Genomic DNA, 8,270 nt, shown 5'->3' on the forward strand with positions numbered 1-8,270 from the left:
CGGCGTGGGTTCGGGAACGCCATTGTGTTAGCCCAGCCGGCATCCGTCTCAGTTTCCCAAGGAAAACTCCAGCTACGCTGCAGCGCATTATGCAGTGTTTCATCAGTTGGGCGACCTCCCGCACTTATCACTCCGCATTCTGCAAATTCCCGCCTACCAGAAAGATTTGTCCAGTGTTACTCTCCCTGGTCCATCCTTTGAAAACAACAGATATAATGAACATGGTTTCCTAAATTACCAGAGTTATAAGCCCCCTTGGGGCGTGTATTCTCTCCCTACACCCCCTCTGAGAATCCTCTAGTCCTACAGGTTTCCAGAGCGGGAACCTGGCTCCCATCCAGGTGCCCTGCACCTGCTACAATGAAGAGCAGCTGAGATGGGACAAGCCTCAGGCTTTCATTATATCTTACTGTCCCGTTACTCTGTGAGTAGGTTTCTGCAAGGTGCTGAGGGTGCAGCCCAGGCATAGCCATCACGGTCCCTGCCCCAGTGGAGTTCACAGACTAAACTAGAAAGACAAAGCGTAGAGAAAAAGAAAAAGTAGAGAAAAAGAAAAAATAAATGTATCATCACAGGCTGAAAATATTACTGTGAAAATAAAATTAAGTAATAAAATTGTGATGAATGTTTTCAAGTTAACTTATAATGATCACACAACTCTGAATATACTAAAAACCACTGAATTGTACGTTCTGAGTGAAATTTACGCATTGTATCTTAATAAAGCTGTTTTAAACAAAAAAAAAATACTGTGATGGAGAATAAAAGGGAAGTGTACCTGCTAGGGTAGGGTGTTTAGGAAAGCCTCCCCCAACCCCAAGAGACTGGCCTGAGATGCAAGAGGGCTGGGACATGCAAACCACATGGGAAGGACATTCTAAGGAGCCATCAGCTTGTTTGGTGGCTGTAGATGGGGAAAAGCTCTACACATTTAAGGGACTGCAAGGAGACCAGTGCAACATGTTCTGGGTCGATTCACTGCTTCTCCTTTCCCTCTGGAAAGTGAGCCACAAAGTCAAACCCAGTGAATATTCACAGAGCTGTTTTGTGGAAAGAGATTCCAAATCATCCCCCAGGTTTCCAGTCACAGAGAATCTAGTATGAATTTGGAGATCATTAAAACCCTCTGTCAACCCATGTCTCTCTCCAGCTACCATCCTATGTCTACTCTTCCCCTTCATAGTCAAGCCTCTTGAAAGGGTTGCTTATACTATACTCACCATTTCTACATTTTCACCATCTCTACAGCCTTACCTCCTATTAACTCCTGTAACATATAAGATTAAGTTCAGCTATGAGTAGTTAAGAGGCTTACCCAGGAAAAGATTTATTTTTCTACCTCTGAAAAGTTCAGAGATAAGCAATCCTGGACCAGTAGTTCAACAGCTCTCAAAGAGCTAAAAGACCCAGTCGCCTCCAAAATGTTGCTCTGTCATTTGTGTTCTCCCTTGCTTAAGTCACCTCATAATCCAAATTAGCTGCTTCGGCTCCAGCCCTCACGCCTGCATTCCAACCAACAGAAAGGTGAAAGGAGCAAAAATGAAGGGGCAAAGGAAGCATGCCAGCTGCCTCTTAAGGGAAGTTTCTAGAAGCTGCCACAGCAAACTTTTACTGACATCTCTTTGGCCAGAATTCATTCACAAAGCCATATTCAGTTTCCAGGGAGATGGGCAAAGCAGTCATCACTCTGAATAATTAAGAGCCAAGCTCAAAATTAGGGCCTCCATTCACACTGCCATAAGTCTAGCTATGCCTTCTCTGCTGCTTGCTTCTTAAATGCTAGAGTTCTGCAAGGTGTAGCATAAACTCTCTTTGCTTCTACTGTAATACCCTCTCTGAGTAATTTCATCTACCTCTATGGGTTTATTTAACCACTCATATGGCGCTTTCTTCTAAAACTCCGGCCCATATCACACTCCTAAACTTCAAAATTAATATCCAAAGGCCATTGCAATATCTTCACAAACACCTCAAACTCAATATGTCAAAAATTCACCCATTATTTTTACCTATAAATCTCTCCCTATAATCTTCCTGCCTATTCTAACAACAAAGAGGGAAGTGTCCACACAGAAACCTGGGCATCCTCTTTGATTCCTCTCCATCTGGAATTCTCATATCTAGTCAAACAACAAGATTTATCAAGGCTACCTTCAGAATAGCCACAGAGCCCATTCTCTTCTTCCTTTCCCTACTGCTATTGATAAAACATCCTCCTTCCTGACCTCCTGGCCTCCAGTCACATCTTGTTCTAATCCGTTCAACTAAACAGCCAGAGCAATCTTTCAGAAACACAAATCAAGTCATATCATCCCTTTGTCCAAAACCTTTCAATGGGTATCCCTTGTTTTAAGATAAAGGTTAAATTGAATTATAGGTGTATCCTGCCTTTTTTAAACTGGTAGATTCACTATTACGATTTTCAAACGCAATAGAAAAATAAGAACTATTTTACACAGCTGGCTTATACCTCATTAAAAGTTGTAAATACACCATCCTCTATATCTAACTGAAGGAAAAAATAACAAGATTTAGAGTCAAACGGACTTTGGTTAAAATTCCAGTTTGGTCATTTACTAGTTTTGTAATGTTGGACCTATTCCTTAACCTAAGTCTCAGGTTTCTTACCTATAAAATTAGGACAGTAATACTTATCTTTAAAGATTGATTTGAAAATTACATACAATATGTATAAATTGCCTAGCACAGTGCCTAGTACTTGTAGATACTCAATAAACAGTAACTATAATAACTTATTGTTATTCTACAATCATCATTATTATTACATCAATAATAATATCCCAAAACATTTTAAATCTCAAACATTTTAACAGCTGTTTTTTTATTTACCTTCAGAGCATTCCTTTGAAGTACTGAAACCAATAGAGATATAGGTACTTAGAAGATCAATTTGTTTATTTTCCTTGATTAAATGAGAATGTTACACTAGATTGTATATTTATTTATTCATTAAAATAATATAGACATATCGACAAATATGGCATAGCTACAAAGTAGCAGGATATGGCTATGTGGATCCATTGATCCACAAGCACTAATAGTTTATTCGTTTAAACTGAGCTGTCTGGGTACTGCTCGAACACCAAATGCACATTAACACCTCTCTAACTTGGAAGTCAATACTTTAACCACTCTACCTGTTTAAAATTGAGTCTAGAACCAGAAAATAAACAAAACAATAATATCATAAAGTCCATGCCATAAGCACTTATTCTTAACCTTCTTAGGATCATAACTTTCTTGAGTATCTGATGAAAACTATGGACCCTTCTAGGAAAACCATACAGGTAGCATAAACCCACATTTTGCTTACAATATCAGGTGATTTGCAGACCTCTGAAGCCCATCCATTGACCATGGGCCTCAGGCTGTTCTACTTGTCTGAAGTTTGCAACTTGCTTGCATATACATGACTTTATATTTATCCTGCAATTATCTTGTAAGGGTTATTATCATCACTATTTTGTAAATGAGCAAACTGAAGCTTAGGGTAGTTAAATAACTTACTCAGTTCGTATGTTTTCTAGAGTCAAATTCATCAACAGAACCAAAGTCTTCAACCTCCTGGACTAAAAAAAGAATGAGCCAGCTCTGAGAAAATAGGATTTTTATATATGTGTATTGCATAAGCTTTAGAACAGGAATTCTTAAACTAGGGACCATGGTGGATTTTAGGGATCTGTTTAAGATTATAGGCAGACTGATGGGTGGGAAGTGTGCGTGAGGGCAAGGGAATGGGGGTCCATATCTTCTACCTGGATCTCAGTGTTCCCTGATTCAAAACAACCTCTTAAAATAACTACTTTATATATAATATTTCATGTGTTTGGTTCATTGGTTTTCTGGTTCATTAGAAATAGAAACACCATTAGAAGGGGTTGGAAGAAACAAGAAATGTATTACTTCAAGCAGTAACAGCTAAGAGTGAGGAAGAGAAGTGAGAAAATGGGCACAATACAACAAAACAATAGTTTGGGATCATTCTGTGTAGGAACAAGCAGCCCTCACATCACAGAAGTTTCTGAGTACATCACAGAATGATCATGTTCAACACCTGTGTTTAAAACTAAATAGGCTTTCAAATTTTTCCATTCATATTAGGTTTTTAATGTTTATATTTTAGTAGGCTAAAATTGAATTATTTGGAAGGCGTGTTCATGTTCACTCTCATTCCTCATCAATGTTGGATAAATGGAGGTATTACTATAATTTTAAATGTCTAACTGGGGAAGAACGGAATAAAAATAAGCAGAATCACTTTGTCAGCCTCCAGACATCATTCTAATACATTAACAAATCCACAGCAAACCATTAGATGGATCATTAAAACAAAAACAGGAAATCTTGTTAATTTAGCATTACTGGATTTCAACTGTACTCTCTGAAGTATTTTGTCCTGTGAAGCTTTACATATTTTATTTTATAACATGTACCAGTTTACCTTTTTACTTCCATAATGTTACTGTTAGATATATGTAGGAAAGAAACATATTTCTAACAGAAATGGGGTATTCATTCATCTAGAGCTGTGCACGTGTGTTGTGGTGTGTGTGTGTGTGTGTGTGTAATTAAACAAGTTACTGAGTTTCATCGATTTGTAGATTTTCCACTTGGTTTACAGAGCTGGAGTTCTTATTGTGGAGTCATTATCAGTCTTCATGTCTCCTTCTTCTACCATTTATAAGCTCTCTCTGAAAATATGTCACTTCTAATAGCTTCTTATAATCCTACTGACATTGGGTAAAATTAGCCCATCAATTGTGACAGGAAGGATGTTGGCAAAATGCAGAGTTATTTTCTTTGGTGAAACACTGGCAAAGGTTATCACTCTTTTTCATATTGACTTCGATATATATTTATGAGTATGCTCAGACAAGATGCTAATAGCACTGACTTGTGACTCACAGATTCTTGGAGTCACAGTCCATTGGCAATAAGAGGGATAGTGGAGGTTACGTAGTCCAACAGCCAACACAAACTTTTACAATTGACCTGGGATCATCCTCCTTGTTGAAACACATTTATTGTTTTCTTTTAGCTCAAAAAAGCTGAAAAGGCCTATTTGTTTTTTGTTTTTAGAATCCTCTCATCCACCCACAAAATGACGTATGTGTTCAGAACAGCCCATGATTATGTATGTACAGATGTAGCAAGAACATTTATTTCACCGCTGCCAAGTCTGACCTACGATGAACAATGACCTCTCAGAGATAACCCAGTGACACCATGGACTCATCAAGGGGACTTTGCCAAGGAAAAGCTGCCCCTTAACCACACATTGGAGAGAAACCAGTCCAATGTCACCCAGATACACTGAACACTAGTTAAGCTGAGAGCTAGGAGACCTTGGTGATGTTTACTTGATATAAGGCTATTAATACTTAATTTAGTATAAGCCTATCAGCTCTGCTATGTTGAATGAAGCTGGAGAAGTTATTTGGTTGCTTGGTGGTATCTTTAAATGTAGGCTTATTATATCATCATTAATTACTTTCATCTCCTGATACAAATATTAAATGTCAATATTTAAAGTAGCACTACCCAAGATGGACCTCCAGATTTTTTTTGGAATTTGCTTTGAGGAGGATCATTGGAATGTTGGAAAACATTTCTCCCTTCTGAGAGCTGGAAACTTGGGTTTGTTCTTAAGGTCGAATGTTCTTTTGCTCTAGGAAAAATGTGGGTAGAACATATTACTTATGCAAATGCAATCAAGTATCCATTAGAATGTAAGCCCTGTGGGGACAGGAGTTTTTCTTCCATTGTGTTCACTCATATGTCCCTTAATACAGTGTCTAACATATACCCTTAAAACAGTGTCTAACACGTAGTAAGCTCTTAATAAATATTTGTTGAATAAAATAATGGAAATTTCCTCTTACGAAAGATTTCTTGAGTAATACTTGTACTTTCTTAGTTGTCCTTATAGTTAATGATTCCCATAGAAATGTTTCTTTCTCTAAGTATTTATTGACTGCTCTGTGTCTGTACAGTATTGTTTGTTCACGTGTATATGTTGCTATCTAAGAGATCAGGAATAAAACCCATACACACACACACACACACACACACACACACATACAACGGGCAGGAAAGTATGTGAGTCTGTCTTCTCTTCCTTTAAGGCTGGAAATAATTTTGAAAAGGAACTAGGTAACACTAGGACAATACAACTTGGTCTAGATTATCTATGTTCCACCTATGGTGTTAATACTCCAAAAACCTCGACCTTGGGAATGTGTGTGGAACCAAGTATTATGTTTAATGTCTTTCAAGGGTCCATAGGAAAAAATCATATTCTGGTAAGTAGGGTAGTGTTTCCACTGAAGGGAGTAGATAGCCCCACTCTCATTCATCCTGAGAATGACTCAGCCTTGGGAAATAGGAACTGCAGAGAGGGGTGTTAGCTAGGGATTAAAAGAAAGATGGTATCATGTACTATGGTAGGAACTGGGACAATAGTGATGCCTGAGACATAGTGTCTGCCCCTAAGGACCTCAGGGTTTAGTGGAGAAAAGACATGTATATAATCGAAATTGAAATATGGTGTTGTGTGATCATAAAAGCGAGGCTGCTGGTGGAGTTGATGCTTAGGCCACTTTTTTAAGGATGAAAACACTGAACCAGATGCATGTGTGTGTTTCAGTGTGTGTCTCTGTGTCTGTGTGGAAAAAAGTAGTGAGAAGGTTTTCCAGAAAGAGAGACCTGTAAATCCAGAGACAAAGAAACAAGAACCAGCCTGGCAAGGTCTACATATTTTTGGCCTGTACAAGACAAAGAGAAGGTCGATTGTATCACTCAGCTCCAGAGGCCCCATTTGCATCCAACACAATGTGATGGTGTCCCCTGGACTTGTGCAATGCAGTGCTCTTGAAGGAAGTGGTTAAAGGAGAGACTGAAAAATGTCACAATAGGGCATTGAATGCAGAAGTTTAAATGAGGGACAGGATGATGATGGCAATCACAACACTCCTCCTCACCTCCAAATAACAAGCAGAGCATCATGATTAGAGACACTCATGGTATCCCTTAATCTATAACGTATATTACCCTAGATATTTTGAGACGTATACAGAACAAATGAAATGTTCAGTGATGGACACAGCTGATTTCCTCTGTAATCATCTGTTATGTTCTATCACATTTCAAACAGTTTGCATTTTTCTCCCACTGGGATATTGAGATAGTTTATTGTGATGTGGAGGAAGGTATTATCTGGAAGTTGTACATCAGTCTTACTCTATTGCTTCTATCTCCTGTTGGCAAGGTATTGGTATTCCGTGACAGTATGGATGACAGATTTTAGGGCGGACAAGACTGGAGGCTGGAATGGTAGTTAGAAGGCTGCTGCAATAATTCAGACAAGAGACGGTAAGGTCTTAAATTAGGGCAGTCAGAGTTGGCATGGAAAGGAAAGAGAGTCAGGAATTAAGCCAGGACTCAGAATGTGAGGCTAAGAGAAAGGCATCAAGCCTGATTCTCACGGCTCAAATGACTCGGTGAACATTGATTAGACCAGCTGAGCCAGAGCATTCAAGAGGAGCCTACAGATGCCACCAGAGGAGTCTGACCTCAGCGAACGAGCAGCTTGTCATCATTTCCCTCGGGAGTGGGACCACCCAGTATTTTGTTGTGTGACCTGTGAAATATATTAAGCTGTTCACAGTAGAGCTGTGCAGAGGGGTCAGGAGAGAAGTAAGACTTGAGGAACCAATTGAACTTAATTTTCTAAAATACGCTATACTGGAGAGTTCTGAAACTATAATGTCAGAGGCTCAGGGGAAAATAAGTGATACAACTGATTATTCAAAAATTGTATGTTTTTTGATTATGTATAAATCTAGAGTATGAGGTAAGATACTCCCAATAAGAAATCACTTGATTTTCAGGTAGCAAACTTTCCATCATCAAGAAAGATTAGTCAATGAGGTCAGATAGTCTCCTAGCTCCCACTTACCATATCTCCCTGTTAAACCTCCATTCTCAAATAAAATTTGTAAACGTCTTTGAACCAAGTGAACTATCCCAACCTTTCCCTCCTGTTAACTTTGTCAGTTACATTCATTGACGCTCACAGAATTGCTCTCTAGGCCAGATATCATATCACTGACTTAAAGGCTCACATGAGTGCATTATGCAAATCCTTCTTCACCATTTCTTGACCTCCTCAAACTCAAAAACTTCCATTCTACTCAAGCCAGCTACACCCATCAGATTTCACAATGAAATGCCAACTATAAATGTGACCT

Source organism: Pteropus vampyrus, unplaced genomic scaffold, assembly GCF_000151845.1.
Source record: "Pteropus vampyrus isolate Shadow unplaced genomic scaffold, Pvam_2.0 Scaffold103, whole genome shotgun sequence".
NCBI classification, from domain to species: Eukaryota; Metazoa; Chordata; class Mammalia; order Chiroptera; family Pteropodidae; genus Pteropus; species Pteropus vampyrus.